Here is a 10,541-nt window from a genome sequence, read left to right on the forward strand (position 1 = left end):
GTGGATGGAAGATGAATGGAGAATATGTCAGTGGTCAAGACAGTGGAAGAAAGAGAGACATAAGTGGAAAAAGAAAGACATGTATCATCGGGTTTAACTGAGTAGTTTGAGGTCTGAATAAACTAAAACCCATTTTTAATTTTTTAGTTTCACCCAAATATTCAGTAAATGTAAATCAATTTCACCCAAATGTTCCTGTATCCATTATGTGGTGCTAGAGAACGCATTATGTTGCTCTATATCAAGTGCAGACCACATCATGTAAATCGGATTTTCACATAAAGCTGACTTCCTGTTGCCAGTAAGTGGCGCTGTAACTATGAGTGAAAATTGGCTTGTAGACATCCTCAGGCCATGACTGTTATCAAGCATGGCAAGTCTGGGACAGATTTGAGCAAGTCCAGTGGAGTTACATCAGCTTGTTATTCAATGGCGAATCACGTAAAATGGCCGCCACGGCTACGCCATTCCATCAAACTTGCTTTAGCAACTTTTAATTGCAAAGGTCTTTAGATTGTACTGACCAAATTTGAAGTGGATCTGACAAAGTCCCTAGGAGGAGTTCGTTAAAGTATAGCGACTAGAAATCAAGGGGAAATTAACACAAAAATCGAAATGGCCGACTTCCTGTTAATTTTAGAGCAAGGTCCCAGAGACTTTTTTAAGTCTTTATGTGATACATCTTCCTATCAAATGTCATACATGTAAGTCAAACGTAGTGCTGGGGCTGCGTTGTTGAATATTTGTAGGGGGCGCTATCAAGGCAATTTAAAACGGTGAAGCCAAAATAAATATTTTATGATATAGATCCAATACTGATCCACAGCAACTTTAGTAGCAATCAGACTCAGCGTGTAGGAGGAATTTTACAAATTTCTCATATTCGAGCATGGGACCCATAAAATATCCAATTTTTCACCAGTCCCGATAGGCATGCCAACTTTGGTGAGTTTTCGGATAAGATAAAGCCCCCAAAATGGCGATTCATTGGAGAGAAAAATTATAATAATTCCTACAGTTTCAATAGGGTCCGCGCGGGCCGACGTCGGCGCTCGGGCCCTCAAAATGTCTTGTAGAAAGTGCAGATGTGGCTCAAGAGACAAATGTCACTAACAACTATGTATCTTCATAATGAGGTTTTTGGTCCTGTAATTTCACTGACTACCAGGAAAATAAGGAAAAGCAAATTTGAGGAAAGTATAAATGTTTGTTGATGGCGGCATATACGGTGCGGCTGCTGTCAGCTTGCTGTACCACAACCGAGGCAGTTTACAACGGCATTGTTCAAATATTCAAAATTCAAAGGGAAGGATGCAAACAACTGTAGCGAGGGGAAAAGACAACCAGAGATTTCCAGAGCTGGAAAAATATACAAAAATAGAGTCAGAGAGAGGGAGGGGGGACAGACAGAAGCGAAGCAGAATAATTGGATTCCACCGGCTCCCCAGATCAATTCCCCGCCCACATCCGATCAGTCATGGCAATTATGCATACCGCCATGAGAGATTGACTGTTAAGAAGAAAGAAAAACACCCCACCTCTGGATCACCTTAATTGCAAAACTGCTTCCTTCATCTCCACAGGTATGCAGGTGCCCCACTGTTACACCTGCATCTCAAAAATGAAGAGGGGTGCGTTCTTCATCTCACACAGGGAGTGAAATGTCTGGCTCCATGAGGGGAGATGTGTGTTGAAAAGAGGAGAACAAAACAAGTATGTGTGTGTGTATGTGTATTGACTTGAGTGTTGTCCTCCACAGAGTGCTGTGTGACCGAAATATACAGTAATTTTAGAGGAGGGGAAACTTATCCTGGTCTGTGTGGCCAGGAAGTATCTTCTATCTCAGCACTGTTCTTCTCCAATACTGGACATGAGGGGAAGTAGTCATGAACTCTTGCTGTCCTTTCCATGATCACTTGGCGACAAACAACAAATATCACTTGAAAATGTTTATTTTTTTAAAAACCTGCATTAATCACATTTCTTGCTAATGTCTCTCCATGTTTTCTGAATGTGCAAGTAGCTAACATATTAGTCATAAGTAGTTTACAAGCTGTGCATCTGTCAGCTTGTTTTGATGTTTTTCCTGCCCTTTAGTGACCAGCAAGCGATAATAGCAGCTTTAAATGATCCATTTTGTACATGAGTCACTGATGATACCACCGAGACTGTCTTAATCTTAAAAATGGCGGGTAACCAAAATATAAATTTCACAGAATCATGTTCAGCGATTTCCGTCACAGCCTCTCTACAAAAAAAAGTAACTCAACGAGTGAAAAACATCTAACTAGCATTTGCTCTACATAAGTTTTAAGAACCTCTTCTGCACAATAACTGCATTAAAAAAAGTGGCTGCTTAAGATTATCTTAATCTTTCCAAATATGTATAGCACCATAAAATGAATAAACCATGAAGATGGAATATCTTTTGTTTTCCAAAAAAGGTTTTTACGGATAAGAGTACTTGCGAATCAAACCTACTATCTGCATTTTAAGCTCATTGTCCCAGTTTCCAATCCATTTTATTTTCAACCATGCCCAGTATTGTTAAGGCTTCATTTCCATTCATGCCATACAGTTATACAGCGAAACAACTTAAATCTATAGAAATTTAAGATAGCAAATATGTGTAAACATTTAGAGTGGAAGCTGCAGCTTCGACATAACATGTCCCATGATACTTGATTTAATTAAATTCATTAATTTGCAGTGTTTTAAAAAAACAAGTATGATTTTCTGTGGATCGACTGATCAAAAACCAATGGGGGAGAGAGTGCATTGTTTTAGCTTCTGGGAGCAAACACCCAAACCATTTTAAACAAATAGCGATTGAACATATTTGCGCGGGTGTCCAATCGCTCAACCGCTATAAGATTGCCCTGTTGGCTCATTAAGGCATTTACAATACCACGTGAAACACTGACATTTGTTCTTCATCTCACTCTTTCTACTGTAGCACAACTGTTGCATAGAGTCTGGCCCGCTCCTCGAGGTGCACTCCAGGGGGAGGGGATCGTGAGGATGAGACAGCGCTGATGAAATATTGAACAGGCTTTGATTTGAGATTTGAGTTGGATTATATCTCTTACAATTGAAAGGTCCTTGTGGAATAGCTTTCTACGCTCTGGTCGAGTCTAGAAGGTAACACTATCAACATAAACAAGTGGCGTAGATAATGCCGCCAACGTACGGAACAACTATAATGTGAAGTTGATGAAAGGGGGGGGGGTTCCTTTATCGGAACAGAAAGGACAAGATTCCGCATTCTGTCGAACAGCTTGTTAGTACAACTTCTTCCTGTCCTATGAACGGTTAACTGATTGGCAAAACAGGAACACTCTAATCGAGATGAGCAGGAGGAGCGGGGGGGGGGGGGGGAGCTAGAGAGACAGTGAAAGATTGGCAAGGGCTAACAAAACGTGCCTTTCAGTCCAAAAGACTGGCAAGGTTCAGAACAATAACACAGAGTGTGAAGGTGAGTGGGATAGAGAGGGGAAGAATTAATGAGGTTTCTTGTGCAAAAAGCTACTGTGAGCAATTTTACACAAGCAGCTCAGTGTGAGGCAGTGTGAGGTGACTGGCAAGACATTCATGTTTACCAAGTGAGTCGGTGGTTTCTTTATGCCAAAGAATACCACAAGGGAGAAAGTTAGCAAAGTGTCAAAAGACATTGTGACATGCTATTAGGGTTCTCTCTTCGTTATGGGGCCCCATGAGCCTCATTGGGTCCAATTACAGAGCTCTGTTGTAGGCTACTGAGTATCATATAGATAAAGGGATAAGAAATGAGAAAGAGAGAGAGTACGAAAAGACACCTTTACCCTGTTGATTAATCAAGACGTCCCAATCCTCTAAGTGTATCGGCTCTAATGACCCAAAAGCAGTTTAGGAGGTTATTGCTGTAGAGTGATTATTACTGCTCAACCACAGTCGGACTCACCTCCATGTAATGAGGAAGCCCATTACAACGATCCACTGGGATAGTAATGCTGCACTTGCCGTAAAGTCCCAATTTGTACCTCCATATGAGAATTGTCCATTGAGGTTTAGAATAGCCGAGTCAGAGAAATAAAAGTGAGCTCTGCTTTTATTTGATCTGCAAAACAGCGGCTGTGTTTGTGTGCATATGTGTACCACGCTGATTATGCAATGTGTTACTGAAATAAGTACTTCAATCTTCAAATGTGTTTCAAATCCATTGTCGTGCTTCACAATGTCTAGATGCTTATTCAGTGAATAGCAATGACCATATTGCAAAATGAATGTGCGTGCTGGGATTGGCCACGGTCCTCCGCAACCCTGAACAGGATAAGCGGGTGGATGCATGATGGATGGATGGATATGCCAGTGTTTACAAAAATAGCAAAACGTGCTTTTCAAGTTCTCCAGACTGCAGCCCATTTTGGATTGGAGATGGGATTACTGTGTTTCCACCGAGAGTGGGTGGTTTCCAGTGAGCTGAAAAGCTTTATTCCCCCTGTGGCGTTGCTTTATTTACTTTCTGGGAGAGCTGCAAAAGAAGGCAACAATGTAGGGTAAATGTAACACGTGATAGGAAAATAATGTTCACCCAGACTTAAAGACCATGTTCAATGCATTTTTTTTTTAAAACCAAGAACAAGCTAAACATCTAATGACTTGCAAGCATACAATAATAATGAAACAATGTATTTATAGAGGGCTTTTCTATTCTATTCCATTTCTGCTTCTATTCTACTGCTGCCGGTTTTATGTTTTCACTTAAGCTTCAGTGGAAACAACCAGCACACAGAAATTTCCCTGTTTCAGTTATTCTGCCCTAGGCCCAAAGATCACATCAGGATTTCATGCCTGGAAGAGTAGATAGGGAGTAGTAGTATATCCTGCTAAGTCTATTTTATGCGTCTTCAGTCAGGTTCAACCACAGCAGACATCACAGGGAATAGTGGAGAGGAGCGACGTGAAGAAGCACAGACAAATTGTGCATTACATATGTTGAGTTTTTTTTTAACTCCCTAAGCTCCTGACACCTTAAATACAAGGACAATCCAACTGTCCCTAAATTGGGTCAAACACTGTCTGCATTTACCCGTTTAAAAACAAAAACAATGTTCCGTTGGGAGCTTTATGAAACTTGTGCTGTGGTACAGTGGACAAGGAGAAACCTCTGCTCTGCTGTACTCTCAGCGCCCCACAGACATTTAATGGGTGAAGTGTATAAATGTAGAGAGAATTTCAACTTTGGTTCAATCAATTAATTTGAAGTATTAGAAGTATTCAACTGTACTTGAATGTATCTATGGTGTCAGGGGAGTATGTTCTTTGGGAATACTGAAAGAAATTGGGAAATGGAGAATTTTGCTCAAAGCACTTTACAATGTACCCATGCACACACAAACTCACACTCATACACCAATGTCAACAAGCTATTGTACAAGGTGCCTCCCTAACCTGCAATTTGGGGTTCAGAGTCTAGCCGGAGGACACTTTCACACATGGACAGGTGAAGTGAAGGCCATCCTATATTACATTATGCATATGTCATACATAAAAAATGCCACTACACCATTTTCTAACAATAGAAACACACAACAAAAATTGAGGAACTAGTAGGGCAATCCCAATAACGATAATATTTTTAAAGACCCACTTGGCAGTCTAAAAGAAAAGAAGATTACATGTGAAAATTAGATGGAGGTTGAAGTTACATAACTCTCTGTGTTTTTACACAAACGTATTGTGCAGTACTTGGTTTAAATGTAGAAAGCCTTATTATTATGGCGATTGCATGCTTTGTGAGTAGCTTGGGACAAATTCATAATGGACCTGACATATTTAAAAAGCAATAAGAGCGCTCACAATGCTGAATTCAGCATTGCTCCAGGGAGGCGGCGCAGTCTGCCAGTTATGCATTGTTATACATATACACACGAGATATGATGCACTAACGCATGCTTACACACAGCACTGGGCTGATGTGGCCAGCTGTTGTGAAATGTGTTGGTCAAACAAATAAAGTATGTTGCACTTGGGACCTCATTTTGAATATATTTGCGACAACGTAACCGTGGCAAAAGATTTAGTTACGCACTCCATCTGCATTTTATGTAAGCATACTTGTGTGTTATGTGGTTGTGACCCATTCAGGCTAAAAGTCTGAATGTTGCCATTCCCAATTGACTGAGACAAAGGAGATGCACACTGTCCACACATGGAGACTGTTAATACGTATGACAATTTGTTCTGTTTCAGTGCTTTGGTTCACTTGTCAGCTTTAATAACCACAACCCCGCTGCAGACATCAAACCTTAGTTTGCTCCCATCCAGCACCGCTGAATCTCATTTGGAAAAGGTGCGGCTGTCAGGAAAGTTTATAATGGAAAGTAGGTGTTTTGGATATGATAAAAATACTGTACCATGTCAGGCGCACTGGCACTGATGGAGCCTGATCAACTAGCGAAGAAGATAATGTGTGTCTCAGTATCAAAGCTCCACTCTGTTCTCCTCAGTTGAATGGACGGCGCTCTGTGACCTAACAGTGTGACATGTAGCCATGCATTGTAGGCGGCAGCTACTGGTGATGCTGGGTTATCCAATTCCTAATCACAAACTGAAGAAAACAAAGTCAACAACAGGAAGAGTATATTATATATAACTGTGACACAAAAGACAGACACAACCGTATTTTTATTTCCCTATTAACAATGCTGCAGTTAGAGGCCAGTGCTGGTAAAGCAGAGCCACGCAGCGACACGAGCAGGCTGATGAGGACAAGTAGGGTCGGATTTTGATCTGCTTTATTTTAGCCAATGCCAATCCAATGAAATATGCCCAGTCGGGTCCGACAGCAGACCTTAAAATAAGCTCAGAACATCTAATAATAATTGAACAATCTCATTTATACAGTTTGTGAGACCATGTTAGATGAAACATTAAAGCCCCATTTGTCATTAGACTTGTGTAGGTTTATTTTGGCATTTTATTTCTAGGTAATACATTTGAACCACTCTAGTGGATTTCAACTATGATATTACTATATGGACCGAGTGTAATCCTCAATATCTTCCATTAAAATGATGCTCGTCTATACAGCATGTGCATTTTTGATTTTCATTCTCATATTCTTCATGTCGCACCTCTGCCAGTGCCTGTTCTAATACCTAGTCTGCATACATGTGCCACTGGGTAAGCGATGGCATGGCTCAAAGAGCCTGAGTGTATGTAGATCTGCCTCACTCTCTCAATGATGATATTATCGCCTGCCCATCCAGGTTAGAGGATAACGGTTTCAATAAAAACACCCTGAAGCACTCGGTCTGTCACAGGCGTTCTTCTCTCGAGCTGATGCATGACGTTCTGTGTGTGTCCGTGCGTGTTTGTGTTGTGCGTGCCTTGCACTCATGTCACTACTACATGCTTTTAATATTGGGATCTAGGAATTCAAGCCTGCCCTTTAGAAAGCTGTGTTTGCGTGCAATATTCAGGGCTTTTCTGAGAAGCATGAAATAAATAAATACCAGATTCCCTGTGTCTCCTGCTTCAGGGTGTTAACCTCCTACACTCTGACAGACAGCACCAGAGGGTCCATCTTTTCAACTCATGTTGCGCGGCCAAATGTTCAAACCTGCAGTGGATAACTTGAAATTCTAGTTGAGACCCCAAATATGCCAGCTATACATAGAAAATGATGTGAAAGGATGCAGAGACACCTAGAATATTTTCACTTGAAGTAATGGCATTGCATGGCATGTTGGGTTGAAACAAGCAGATAGAAAATGTTGTATTGGGATATAGTGTGGAACACGTTTGTTCTTAATTTAAAGCAACTAAGGGAGGAAGTCAATAGTTTTAAGACGTTAAAAGGTTTGTTTTTGAGAATTGCGGCTGTGACTGCTGTGACAGCGCAAAGACAAATACATTTTATCCTCAGCTGGACTGAAGAATCTTGTTTAAAGTAAACACAAAGATTACAGCCAAAATTACTTTGGTAACTTGAAATACCAAACTGAATTTAAATCAGAAATGTTCAAGATGATACTATCAAAGATGCCAGCTCTCACCTCAGTCTTGAACATGGAAGAAAACTCGTAAGCGCCAGTGTGTTACATTGAAAATACCCTCAGCTTTGCTTTTTTGAGGGCACGCTTGGATTGGAACACTTTTTTCAAACAAGTATACTAATAGCTCCTTGGAATTGAGAAAAAAAAGGTAATCATGCATGTGGTCAAAGGATGATTTTATCTGTCAAAACCACTTGGTCGGATCATGCATCGGCTGAATTATATCCTAGCAACGAGCATCATTAGATCCTTCAGCAAATGAGTGGCTGTGAAAAGGTGTGCAGGGTGCCTTCGACCAACAGTATATCAGTGACAACAATGACAACACTGTGTTTGTGTTTGTGTCTGCTCTCAGCTTTTTCTATTCTGTTGCGTTTAGCCAATGTGTTTAGGTTATATTTCTGCAACTGTCCACCAAATACATTCAGAATTTCCTCTGAATGCCTCCAGGGATGGATCATATAAATCCTAGAATCATGTTTTTCTGCGACAATTCAGCCAGCCACCATTAACCTAGCCTTTGCTTCCTTTTCTCCTATTTGGCTGGTGGATGCACACGTTTGCACAAAAGCTAAACCGTTTCATTACCGCTTCTCCCAGCTCTGTCCTGATCTTGAGCCATTTCAACATGCAGTGCACACTGATCACTTGTAATTGAAAAGGTCACTTCGTTAATTGCTTGTCTGTGAAATAAAAAAATAAAAACGGCAAGCAACTAAAACAGGCAATGCAACACTTTATATCTAAAGTACAAATGGAAGCAGAAACATGGACGGCATGTTAAAGTAAAGTGGGTACGACACAAAAAGTAAATTCCTTACAATATAGCACATGAAATCTCTCAGATGTACACCATAACATTGTCGAAGGTGGAATTTTCCATTTAACAGCATCCATGCATTTGCAGCTAACTGTGACCACTGAAACAGAAATGTGTCACAATGCCCTTGCTGCTGCTGATCCCATCTGACATTTACTTGCATCTTACATGTTGATGGCAGATCCGCACAGACAGCAGACACGGGCACACAGCACTGCGGCACATGGATTGTCAGCGAGCTCATGGCTTGACACGCCTGTCACTGGCTCTTATTGCCCATGACAGCCAACAAACGTGATTGTGAGAAAAGGTGTGCGAGCGCACAGTACACATCCGCTCATACACATGCACACGGTATACACAAACATATGTCTCGAGTTGTTTTGTCATGGTCAAAATATTACTTGTATTTATATGCGTTTCTTCAACACTGCATATGCAAACAACATTTTTCAGGTTTGGTACATACAAAACAAATTCAGTTCTGCATGGTTCCGTTCTCAATGATATCGCCGCCTGCCTTGTCAGACCTGCTGAGTCTGACTTTTGAATAGAGGAAAGGTGGGCTGCCTGCCAGAAACTATCTGAGCAAACTAAGACAGACGTCAGCATGTGGTGCAGTAAACACAACAAGACACACATATACAGAATGAAGCAGGAGCATCACTAAAGAAATGATTTGACACATATATATATTTATATATGCATACTGGGCCTATTATTATGTTGTTGGTATGAAAGCAGTGGGTGACTCACTTTGTTTAACTCAGCTCAAACTAACGCAGTCCAACACAACATCCCTGCAATACACCGAAATGGAATGGTTGCAATTGAGTTGTGATCTTTTCGGAGGCTTCACTTTGTGGTGCACAGACAGGTGTTTCTTTTATTTTGTCCAACCCATATATATTAATGAAGGTATGCTAAATAACAGAAACACCTCTCTGTATAATGCAATACAGTTCAACATCCCCACAAACTACAGCCACCTAAATAACCATTTTATGTTCGTATTTATAGGAAAGTCATATATCACAGACCTCCAGCTAAACAGCTTTGTATTTTCATGGAGCTTTCTCAAAACATGGTACTCAGATGATTAATGATAAACAAACACCCTCACAAGGCTTTGTAAGTTGGACAATCCTCCAGCATAGGTGGAGGCATGAAGTAGAGCGTACTTCGTGGTTTTGAAAAATGAAAAACAAAATTGAACTTGACTGTTGGTTTAAACTGATAAAGGATAGAAAGTGATTGCATAAAACCACACTAACTCTGATGTTTGCTTCAGCGACGGTCATCACAATTTTATCTGCAAAAAGTAAATGTTTTTTTTTTTCTTTTGTCCTGTGTTTTATTGTTATTTTCTGTACAACTGAGATAATCAAAAAGTAGTGGAGCTCCCACAAGAAGTGTGCTCATGCTTAAAAATCTACTTGCAGTTGTGGAATAGGACACGGTCAAAATAAAATCACTTTGTCTATCTTCATCACTTCACCAACAGCAAAGCTACATACAAGCTCAGCAGAGATTAGGATGTGATGAGAATAAACAAAACCCCCAAAAACCGCATGAATACATCTGATCCAAGGAATCCAACTGAACAGCAAGCTCAGACACACTAGTAGATAATCAATAACTTACACATGAAAATTACCAGATTTCATGACTTGTGGCTGACA

Source organism: Pholis gunnellus, assembly GCF_910591455.1.
Source record: "Pholis gunnellus genome assembly, chromosome: 13".
Lineage (NCBI taxonomy): Eukaryota > Metazoa > Chordata > Actinopteri > Perciformes > Pholidae > Pholis > Pholis gunnellus.